This window comes from Elgaria multicarinata, chromosome 5 (assembly GCF_023053635.1).
Source record: "Elgaria multicarinata webbii isolate HBS135686 ecotype San Diego chromosome 5, rElgMul1.1.pri, whole genome shotgun sequence".
NCBI classification, from domain to species: Eukaryota; Metazoa; Chordata; class Lepidosauria; order Squamata; family Anguidae; genus Elgaria; species Elgaria multicarinata.
Genome location: NC_086175.1, coordinates 87,828,219 through 87,840,875, shown reverse-complemented (window position 1 = coordinate 87,840,875; position 12,657 = coordinate 87,828,219). Strand labels below are relative to the sequence as shown.

General features: G+C 40.3%; 1 non-coding gene across 1 annotated transcript; it reads left to right on the top strand.

Annotated features, from left to right (window-relative positions):
- The first annotated feature begins 400 nt into the window (after positions 1–400).
- Positions 401–534, top strand: LOC134399846 (small nucleolar RNA SNORA70). The gene has a single exon (XR_010025541.1). It is a non-coding gene; the product is annotated as a small nucleolar RNA SNORA70 (small nucleolar RNA).
- Positions 535–12,657: the final 12,123 nt, after the last annotated feature.

The window sequence follows — 12,657 nt, the reverse complement described above, 5'->3', positions numbered from 1 at the left end:
TGCTTACATTTGAAAAATGCACACAAACTTGCTTTAGTCAATGCAGGTGTCTTTTTCACATTTGTTGCCTTCAACTTATGATGGACAATTATCTGAAGAGGAGAGCCCCCTGTATCTGTAGAGGCTCTCCAAATGAACCAGAGTATGGATTTTCCATCATTCTGACTTGCATGGAGAACCTCCATGGAATCACAAAGATCTCCTCAGAAGGTCACTTTTCACCAGTTGATGATGATGTCAATGCATGAGGAGGATGGTGGGGCTAGGGTGTTTCCTCTACTTATATGTAGAGTTTAACCAGAAAAACCAGAAATCGAATACCTGAATAACCCCGCCCCCCACACACACATTTTAGAATTTCTTCTGTTCAATGCAAGTGCAAAAATGATTTTCATAGCATTTGCAGTCAATTAAGCCGACCAGCCCCTGTTGCTATCAGCGGCTGGTGTGCACTGACTGCGCACAGCAACTCCCTTGGTTGTGTACGTGCTCCGTTCCTTGTACAGAGTACCTTAAGGGACCTTGGGTACACCTTTGACTCTTCGTGAGGTGCTTCTCTAGACATAGCACTTGTGATGAGCTGACTCTATTCACAAATTCCGCTAAGAGAGTTTTGCTGGTTGTGGTGTTTCCCTCCTCATTGTTTACTACAACTTTATTAGAATGTAAGCCTATGCAGCAGGGTCTTGCTTTTTACTGTGTTATCTGTACAGCACCATGTACATTGATGGTGCTATATAAATTAATAATAATAATAATAATAATAATAATTTGCGTCTTGGGCCTCTATTTCGCCTTACCTCAAAATCAAAACATTCATAAAAGCCCTAGAATCCCCTGGATACTAATAAAGCATATATCATCAGGTAGCTTATGATTTGGATCTAAAGTCTTATTCATATATACCACATTATGCTGGTTATCAATTCTACCATGGTGATTTTATTTATAAATATCGATGGATATCATCAGATACTCCATGGTGACATTTCATCCATAATAACGATAATAATATGTTTATTTCTTACCCTCTGGATTGAGGCGGGGAACAACATCAAATATAAAAATTCTATAACAAATATAGAACTGATTAAAAACATATAAAACTACTACATTATTAAAATAACAGCAAGACATTTTAAAATTTGACTGGGTAGACCTGCTGGAAGAGATCAGTCTTTTTAGCTTTTTTAAATTCATAAAGACGGTTGAGTTGGCGGATCTCTCCCAGCAGGCCACTCCACAGTTGGGGCGTGGCAGAAGAGAAGGTCCTTTGGGTAATGGTTGTCAGCCTAGTTTTCACTGACTAAAGTAAATTCTTCCCAGAGGACCTGAGTGTCCAGGGCGGATTGTACGGGAGAAGGCGATCTGGCAGGTAACCTGAACCCAAACCATGTAGGGCTTTAAAGGTAATAACCAACACTTTATACTTTGCCTGGAAACTAATTGGCAGCCAGTGAAGTGATTTTAAAATTGGTGTAATATGGTCACCCGTAGGTGTACCGGGGATCAACCTGGCTGCCATATTTTGAACTAGTTGATGTTCAAACTAGTTATCCGGACTAGACACAAAGGTAGCCCTATGTACAGCACATTGTAGAAGCGTCCATCCATCATCACCACCATCATAAGCAACATCCAAGTTGCCACTATCTTGGGGCACAGTTCTTGGTATCCTCTTTATTCTCTGTATTTTCTCTTGGGAATCTGATTTCTTCTTTTGACTGACGATATCACTGTTACACTCATGATATCTAGCTCTGGTCCCTTCTTTTCTCCTTCTGTTATTATTATTAATATTTCCAATTCTCTTTTTTATAGCTATTTCCACTGAAAGTGAGATCATCATCTCAGACTTAATATGTAGAAGGCATAATTTATTGAGCTTCCCCCTAAGCCTTCATTTTCACAATTTTTTCATTCAGTGAGTGACAACATTGTTCAATCATCTCAGCAAGTTAAGAATTTGTGCTTTGGGTTACTTAAGTGTGTCTCTTAAGTAAAAGCAGCAGTAGAGATGGGACTTCTCATCTGGATTGGACTGCGGTGCAGAGGTGTGGAGGGAGTAGTCCCTTCCTACTCCCCTGCCACAGGGTTTGCAGAAGGTTGTTCCCATCCCTTGTAATGTCAAAGCCAAAGTATATGTATCTGAAATAGTTCCATTTTTCCTCCGCTTATCATCATCGACATCATCAACGTGTCATCATCATCATGGTCATGATTTGTATGCTGCTTTTCCCCAGGCAGCTAGCAATGACACAGAAAATAGAAAATGCACCAATGTATCAATTGAAATAGTACATCATTACAATAGACCACCCCAACAGTTCATTTCACTAATACTAACATTATAACATTTCAAATTAATTACAAATAGGCAAAATCATCCATTACAATGCAAAATCAATTATCATTCCTCAGTAAAATGTAAGCCAGAGCCAAGTACACCAGACTTTCCCAAATGCACTGAGGCATTAACAAACAATACACAGTGCAAGCAGCTACCTCCATAGTGCAAAGTACAGAAAATAGCAACTAGATTTCTTACAGCCTGCAGCAGTTCATCTCTCCCATGCAGTTCTTAAAGATCAACAGAGACCAGGGTGCTGGTGTTTAGTCTTTCTCCCCTGTGCTCTGGACATTTCTGCTGCTGGAAAACCAGTGGTGGCTACAAATATACACCCAGCCACTCTGGAAACCAGGTATTTTCAATTTCTCCAAGACAGAGCTCACCATGCTCCACTCATGCTGGTGCAATTCTCAAGTCTCCAACAAAGACAAAGGTGGCAGTGTTTACCCCTACCTCCACTTCCTTCCTCTTCCCCTTCCCCCTGTGTTGGACATTAGATTGTAAGCTCCTCAGGACAGAGACTTTTCATCTTGCATTCTTCACGTAGGTTAATGACAGTAAACAAACAAACAACATTAAGAATAAACAAAATGTTGTTAGAAAAATATGACGTTCCACAGTCTAGGTGTATGTGGGCCAAAGCACCACAGCTGTCTGATGTCTGCACAGAGATCTAAGCCAGCAGGGAGTGTCACCCCTTCAGTTCAATATAAGGAAATATTTGGTATATACAGTTTGTATAGGTGTGGAGTAAAATGTTAATGACCATTGGTAACCACACAGATTGGACACAGATCTGTATGGTTACTAAAACTCTCATGTGTACAAAAGAAGCCCTTGTTTGACAAATACTGGTTGGGCAACCTTTGTACCCCTGAGGACCACATTCCCTTTGGGGCAACCTGTCAGGGGCTGCATAGGCAGGACTTTCAGTAGGGTTGGCCAAGATCCCCCTCTTCCTCCCACCCAACCACCCAACCACACTAATCTCCCCCTATTCACTTACGCATACGCATTGCCGATCAGCTGGGCAGTGTGTGTGTATGAGAGAAAGGTTTTTGAAAGTGCAGAACTATACTAAATAAATAAATAGCTCTGCTCTTTCTGGCAGATCAGCCTAAGCTGGCCCTAAGTACTCCAGGCCATGGAGTCCACCTGGGCTTCCAGTGACAATGGATCTAGGAGTACTCCCAAGCCACACACCTTCTTCAGAGGGAGTGCAACCCCATCCAGAACAGGTCACTTACCCAATTCCTGGACTCAGGAACCACCAATCCACAGAGTTTCCATCTTATCAGGATTCAGCTGCAGTTTATTAGCACTCATCCAGCTCATTACAGTCCCCAGGAACTGCCTCAGTTGACTCTGATGACAAGGAGAAATAGAGCTGAGTATCATCAGCAAACTGATGGTACCCAACCCCTAATGATCTCACCCAATGGCTTCATATAGATGTTGAACAGCATAGGGGATAGAATACAAACTTGTGGCACACACCCACACCCAGCTTAATAGACATGGGATGGAACAGGAATACCCCAACACCGCTTTCTGGAATCGGCCCTGCAAGTAGGAGTGAAACCACTGTAACACAGTGCCTCTTACTCCCATCTCGCAGAGCTGACCCAGTAAGATACCATGATCAATGGAATCAAAAGCCACCGAGAGATCCAGGAAGATCAACAGGGTAGCACTCCTCTTGTCTTTCATCCAAACTAGGTCGTCAGTCAGAGCAACCAAGGCTGTTTCAGTGCCATGCCCTGGCCTGAAACCAGACTGAAATGGCTCCTGATAATCAGCTTCCTCCAAGAATGGCTGAAGCTGCCCAGCTACCACATGTGCAAGCACCTTGCCCAAAAAGGGACTATTAGTGATAGGGTGGTAGTTCTCACCTACCTCTAGGTCCAGGGACATCCTCTTCAGGAGAGGGTGCACTACAGCCTCTGGGATCCAAACGTTCAAAGCAGTCTTCTTTCCCTGTCTTTGGAGGGAGAGGGTAGTTTCCTCAACTGGGCCTGGAAGGCTTTTGAAAGTGGAAATCCAGCATGAACCATAGTTGCAAAATGCTCTTTTCTCTGTGGTAGGCTGGGGAAGGGGCTGTCCTTTCCTCACCTGGCCAGGAAAAGCTTGGGTGGAGCAGAGGCTTGAATGTGTTCTTTAGATATGCACTTTGAAGTTGCCTCCCTTCAGAAATCATAAAGCCCAATCTCCACAGCATGGTTTGGAAACTGAGGACATGTTGGGGATGTAGACAACTTCCTCTCCTTCCTGTGACCCCTTCTGTATGTGGGTTCCCCCTTTTCAGTGGAGGCTGGTGGCTCTGATGTCAGTGGGACAGTAAATCTGCTCTGGGTTTCAGTCAGAACTCTAAAGAAGCTATCCACCTTGAATAATTCCTTTAGAGTTCTGACTGAAACCCAGAGCAGATTCACTGCCTTACTGATATGGGAGCCACCAGACTCCTCTGCCCCTTCTATTTCATGATGTGTGATAATCATAGTTGTTTGTGAACCAGCATTGTCTCAAACTATGGTTTGCAAAAACTGTAGAAACCATGGTTTAAAATCATAGTTGGAAGGCAATCCCTAGTTAGCTGTAATCATAGTTTGTGTAATTAAGAAGTCTTCACAGCAACTGATGGTTTTCATGACAATTTGTACATAAGAGGGAAGGAGGAGGAAGTGGGTGTTTCCATGGAACATACTATATCTCTAAACTATGGTTTACAGATTGAGTTTCACAGCCTCTGAAACGCATCATTTTGATGTCTGACAATGGCTGCAAATCTGCACGTTTAGGCTGTTTAAATCTTGTTCAAGTCAGTCCTGTTGCAGCCAATGAAATCATTTTAGATGAGCACCATTGTTCTAGCAGAAAACCCCAAAGCTACAGACTTTGCAAAATTTGTTTCTGACATGTCTAAATATTTCCCCTTCAAACTGCTGCCCTCAAGACCTCAGATATTTAGGGATTTATACAGCAGCAGCAGCAGCGGCTTTTTATTTTTAATAAATGGCCCTTAAGGCACTTTGGAAGGTTATAGCAGAATTAGTAGTTTGGTCACATTTAATGTGCTCCCTTAGAGAAGCAATAACACAACCTTGTTATTTCTTGTGTTATTAACTTATAAAACAGCATCTAAGCTCAATGCACTTCTTGTTAGGTGGCAGTGTAAAAACTAGTAATAATTGCATGGGGTTGATATCCATTAATGTATACCGACCCTTGCTATTTCAGAATTGGCTTATGAGTATTCCCTTAATGGATAAGCTGAGAAGTAGTTGTTATGACCAATGTTTTATTTTAAATGAAAATAATGTCTGATGGAACATTATCAAAAACACAAGAGAAACAAATTCTACTTCAGTCCAATGTTTGCCAAACAATACTTAGTAGTCAAAATATCCTAATTCATTCTTATTATTCTAAAAAAGAAAAGAAAAAAAGGATACCCCACTGTTCTCCAAAGATGGCACAAAGCAACTCACAGCAAAGAAATCAAACATTAAAAATACAAGGCAATAAATACTTCAATTAAATTTTAAAAACATTCATTGCACAACAGTCACACTAAACAAACAAAGAACGACTAAAACAGCAAGGCAAGGGAAATGGAAAACAAGCTAGTAGAAGAAACAAACAAACAAACAAAATACAACCACCACCACCAAAGGCCTTTCTGAAGAGACAGCTTTTAAACTGGCTCCTAAAGGGAGAGCATTTCATGGAACTGGTACCCCATCCAAAAAGGCCCTGCTCCTGGTAGATAGCAAATTTCAACCTTGAATAAGGTTTGTAGGAGAGGGCGCATGATGCAAAACACACATTTCACTAATGAACTCTGCTACTTCCAAACTGATAGTAACAAATATTTAGTAGTAACAAATATTCAATAGTCTGCAAATATGTCATTTGAATAAGTGAATGAAACAACAACAACAACAACAACAACAACAACAACAACGACGATAATAATAATAATAATAATAATAATAATAATAATTTCTTACACACCTCTCCCTCTGGATAGAGGCAGGGTACAACACAAATACAAAACACCATAAATACATATGATTGATTAAAAACATATAAAACTAATATATTATTAAAAGCAGCACATTATTAAAAGCATGTTAAAATTCAACTGGGTAGGCCTGCTGGAAGAGATCAGTCTTTATGGCTTTCTTAAATTCCTGAAGACTGTTAAGTTCACTAATCTCTCCCGGCAAGCCATTCCACAGTCTGGGAGTGGCAGAAGAGAAGGTCCTCTGGGTTATGGTTGTCAGCCTAGTTTTTGCTGACTCCCAGAGGACCTGAGTGTGTGGAGTGGACTGTATGGGAGAAGGCAATCCCACAAGTAACTTGGACCCAAACCATTTGACAATAAACCAAACTATATCTGTATTCAGTTACTAAGTAAATTTCTCAATATGACAAGGCTAAATACCTAATCCCTGTTGTTAAGTTCTGTTCATTATTAAATTCCTTACTAAGGGCCAACAGTCTGTCCATAAGAATGATGGAGGGGGAAGAACCCTGATATATGGGTGCCAAAAGGTCAAGCTTCTAACTCGGTTATATTTAGCCATTTATCCAGACTATTTAACATCTTGGCTATATTTAATATTTAGAGCGGACCCTTTCAGTTCTCCATTTTGTAGAAGTTCGTAAAATTTTCAGTGAAGCCATATAGCCTGGGGCTTTTTTGCCTAGACAAAAAACAACTGATAGTTAGTTTAATTTCAGACTGCGAAATGAAAATTAGGTCAGTTTTGTCCATTTTATCCCTGGGTGAGATATTTAGAAATGGGCTCATCAGCTCATCATTGCTTAATCAAGATGTGTCCAGAGTTTCCAATTAACTTTAGGATGAAACCAAACTTTATTCTAGCAGTGCTGGGCCTCCATGTTCAACGGTGAGGGGGCAGTAGCTCAATGGTAGACCACATGCTTGGCATGCATAAAGACTTTGGTTTCCCTGTTGGTAACTCCATCATGCTCAAGTAGTAGGACTTGCCCCTTTGCTTGAGGCTATGCCAGCTTTCTAGATGGACCACTGATCTAACTTGATATAAGGTAGCTTCATGACCCTATGAGCTGCTATAAGTTCCAAAAATGCTGCTCCAGAACTAGGTCATTTTTTGTGATTCTTTGCCATTGCTCTGAGCAAGAAAACACTTGTGGCAACACAGAAGAGCAAATGAGTATAAGCACTTAACAGCCACTGTTGCTCAAAGTGCTAGGGCAGTGGAGCACAAAATGATTATGCAACAGCAACAATATGATGAAAGAAGGCTCACATTTACATAAAGGGAATGGCATGCAATATCGCCCTAATTCAGTAGCGATTAATTTATGTCAGACCAATAGACTGTTCCTGTTAAGTAGGGGTTTAAAATTTAAGTGCAAGTCTCAATTCATTCTAATCCGCAACACTATTAAGATGCTTAGAAGTAGGTTTATATTTAAATAATTAACAGCTAGTCTTCTGAGAGAGCAATCCTATGGTCACAGGAAAGAACAAAATAAAGAGAGGTCAGAAAGAGGGTGCGACAATGGGCAGGGAGGGGAGGGGAGGGGAAAGGAGAGGACAGGATATGTCCTCTCCTATGGCCTTTCCTGGACAGAGACAAGCTAGCCACAGTAGAGCATGCTCTGGTAACTTCCCGCTTAGACGACTACAATGCACTCTACGTGGGGCTGCCCTTGAAGACAACACGGAAATTGCAGCTAGTGCAAAATGCAGCAGCTAGAGTGCTGGCGGGTACATCATACAGAGACCACATAACACCGGTCATAAAGGAACTGCACTGGCTGCCTATATGCTTCCAGTCGGAATTCAATGTGTTGGTAATGACGTTTAAAGCCCTAAACAGCTTGGGACCTAGATACTTGATATATGCCTTCCCGAGGTCTTAGATCTGTTGGAGGAGCCCTTCTTGGAATTCCACCAATGCAACATATATGCTATGTTGAGACAAGGGAGAGGGCTTTCTCTGTTGTGGCACCCCGACTGTGGAATGCCCACCCCTTGGAAGCCTGATTGGTGCCAACATGGATTGCATTTTGATGCCAAGTAAAAACATGGCTTTTAAACAAAGCCTTTGATGGTTAAACTCACTGGCACATTGTTTTAACTGTTTTAACTGTTTTTACTGCTTTTAAATTATATATTGTTTTAACTTCGATCATGGTTTAATTTGTTTTTAACTGTGCATATTTATTGTTTTATACTGTATGTTTTTATCTGTACACTGCTTTGAGATCTTAATGATATAGGGTGGGATATAAATGTTTTAAATAAATAAATAAATATGAGGAAGCTTATGGGCTCTCCCATTCCAGATCTGCCCCTGCCAATGTGCACTCTCTAGACAGATTCAGAGGCCCATCTAGAGAAAGAAGCAAAACACTGAGAACAGCAGGCAAAAATCACCTACATTGTTCTTCCCACTCTGCCAGCAACAGCTCTACAGGATACTGGATACACATCTCATGTGTATCTCATAGGATGGTGCCCTAATATTTATTTATTTATGTTACATTTGTATACCAGTCTGTAATCAAGTTTCTTCTTCTTCTTCTTCTTCTTCTTCTTCTTCTTCTTCTTCTTCTTCTTCTTCTTCTTCTTCTTCTTCTTCTTCTATTCTGCCTTTATTCCTCTTAAAGGTTTCACCAGTTTGTTTTAAAAGCACCAATGCAACCAATTAAAATTATCAACTATCACAATTCAAAAACAGTTCTAATTGTATTACGATCAATATAACAGTTCTGCAGTTAAAACAAATTTCCCACTTAATTCATGGTGATATTATTATTATTATTATTATTATTATTATTATTATTTGCATCTCTATACTACCTAATCATCAAAGTTCTCTGGTCAGTTTTCAAAAGTTGTGTCTGGATTGTAGGTTCAAACTGGAATGAAAAGACTGAAGTCCTCTCATAATATGGAACTAACTATTATCCTGCCCTTAAGGTTCAACTCAACTCCAGAAATAGAACAATTGTAAGCCTCCAAAATTACAGAAACGTCTATCCCAATGGTAAAATATGTTATTTTCCCCTCTAGACCACATGAGCTGCTCAGAATCTTTCCTTCAATCTGGGCAGTGGCAGGATAGCAAAGACTGGCATGGACTTTTTTTTGTTGCTCTTGGCAAGCACCTCGGTAGCCAATCTCAGCAACCCATGATAAAATCATTTTCACAGGTTCCGATGACACAACAATCAACCCTGGGTATGAACAGTTCTATAGCAAGCCCTGGGTTTTCAGGGTGGCTTTCTCATGAAAATTAAGGGCTTCATCACACCAGCCTTTTATCGCAGTCTCATCATGCCTGGTTTGCGGTTTTGCAGCATGGCACTCAGATGACGTTGTGCCTGTTCTGCAGACACCCCGCCTCTTCCCCTCCCTTTTTCCTTGAGTGGGGAAAGTCTGGATTATTTTTCCCCAAATGGAATTAAAATGTCCTTCAGCCCCTGTGGCTCCTTTCACTATTTCCTTGTTGGGGACATGTGCTTTGAAGGGAGAGCTTGCTGATTAAAGCATCTGATTGCTGTCTACCTATGGTGGATTGCTTTGTCATGTGAACCCAGTCTCTATCTATTACTTGTAACATCAGTGGTTGAACACAACGGGCTGATTCAGATCCATGCATGAGCCAATGTAAGTCTTAAGTTTCTACATTCCCCATTTCCCTTCATGCATAAGCCTAAAAGTAGTGTATGATTTAAAAAGTTAAAGCTTTTGTTTTTGGTGAGGAACTAACTGTGGTTTATTGCAGTATCAGGTGTCAATAAATAGCAGTGTGTTTAAACTACAGTTTGTTAATAAGCCAGGATATCAAACAAGGATCAGAGCCAGGTGTGATATCCTGGCTTGTTGATGAGGGCCTTAGCTAGACCTAAGGTTTATCCGGGGATCGTCCCAGGGTCATCTCTGTTCATGAAAATGACACACAGGATATCCCAGGAGCAGGCAGGGACGATCCAGGGATAAACCTTAGGTCTAGCTAAGGCCAAAGAGTGATTTCAGCAAACCACCATTGCCAAGTATGGATGCAGCAAGAAACCCTGTTTCCTAGCCAATAAGAGAAGCTTTAAATCTCCTCACTTCACACATGAAGGGAAGGGGAACTCACAGACCCCACTCATCTAACAACAAACCATGATTTTTTGTTAAATCTGAGCTACGCTAATATATCAGAGCATTCCAGATAAAAAAGAGAGATAGAGGAGGCTGTCATCAACATACAGGTTGTGCCTTATTTTGAGTCTTCTCATGCTTCTGCCCAGCAGCCTTACATACATATTGAACAGGAGGGAGGACGAGATAGAGCCCTGTGGAATAGTTGAACCAGGAAGTTTTTCAAAAGTTTTTTTTTGAAATCATTGACAATGAAATTGCTATGGAGGAGTCTGCATATTAATGAACACTTTTTAATAAGTTTCAAGCAGTCAGAAATTTAATTTCAATTTGGCGCAACTTTCTTTAAATTCTTTATTTTGTGCTAGATTCCCTTTAGCAGTTGTGATCATTATTCTATGATGTGTGACATCGTGTTGTATGTTGTCTGTAATTTAATATGATTTGCATTTTATCCTTGTAGCACTAAACCTTTTCAGTATTCAGAGGGAAAAATATATGGCCCATGGGAAACTGCCAATTAGCATGCAGGAACAAACTGTCAGAGAAAGGATATGTTGAGAACATTGCATTTCATGATTTATGGTTCACAATTGTTTATGAGCAACCACATGGTGGACAACCTCGCTTAAAGAAATGGCATTCATGTGGAAGAAGTGAGTCCTTTAAAAGGTGGAGGCACTGTTATAGTAAACTATCTTCAAAGCAACTGAAGTCAAGATCTAGTTATCACTGTTTAATTGAAAGTGAATAACCAAATGAAATTATTTAAAGTTGATGTCTAACTATACACTGAGTATGCTAGAAGATTTCAAATTTAAAGTTAAAACACATCCTTTGTACTATTGGATAAATGTTGCTCAGATTATGATGGATCTAGTTCATGCTTTACCTGCTGTTAGAACTAGAGATAGGTGAGGAATTCATTTGATCCAAATTTTAATGAGAACTTACCAAATTCACACTACCTAAACATAAACACAAACCAGAATGCACTTTGCCACCAAAATATGTACATTTCTGAAGTTGTGATGCAGTTTGCAAGAAAAGAAGAGGATATCCTACCAAAAAAGTGAACCATTTAACAAATATGCTCAAATTGTATATTTGTAAAAATGTACACAGAAATACTTTATTCAGTGGGGGAAAATATGCACATTTATGAACATATTTATGTATTTATTACATTTCCATACCACCCAATAGCCGAACTCTCTGGAAAAAGTGTACAAAGATGTACACATTTGGGGGGAAAATGCACACAAGAATTCATTGACATTCATGCAGACTAAAAGAAAAAGCAATCTGATGTGGTATCAGGATGGAATGAAATTATCATTGGAAAAACGAGAACCTGAGTGAAACTGAGCTTGGCAGAGTCACCCATCTCTAGTTAGAGTTTGTTATCTTTGTATGTGAATCGTACCTCTCAGTATTCTAATCATCCAATCGCTTTCTGGTCCCTCAGGTAGCTGTGCAAGGGTGGCAGTTATTCCCCTCATTTTCCATTCGAAAATATTTCCAGACGATTGCATGCAGAATATCATAGCAGCATAAAGGACCCTAACGCAGAGCCTTTTGAAATACTTCAGGCTTCGCCTCTGGAGACTCTCATGCTGTTCTCCAACTACAGATAGGAAGCTACATAGCTAGGAGCTGCATTTCCCAAACATTTTGCTTAGGAAGATGTGGTAGATAGCTTTTGCTTAAAGTGAGACAAAATGCCCTATTTGGAGATAAGAAGGAATTTGATACGTGAGCTTGAGTTTCTGCCATTCCTTGTATTGTAGGACTTTTATATATTTTTATTGCATTGATATCCTGCCTTCCCCCCCCCCCCTCGAAGGAACTCAAGGTGCTGTACATAATCCTCCTCCTCTCTGTTTTATCCTCACAACAATAATCCTGTGATGTAGGTTGGGTTGAGAGTCTCCTGCAGCTTTAACTGTTGTGATGATGAGGAAATTTCACCAGGTACTGCATGCACACAAATGCCTGCTCATAAGCAAGTCACATTGTCTTCAATGGAGCTCACTCCCACCTTGATGAAGGTTCCAGGCAGTTTTTTAAAAAAGTTCAATCATCTACACACTTACCTGGGAATAAGACCCATTGCATTCAGTGGAACTTACTTCTGAGTAGATTGTTAGTACTA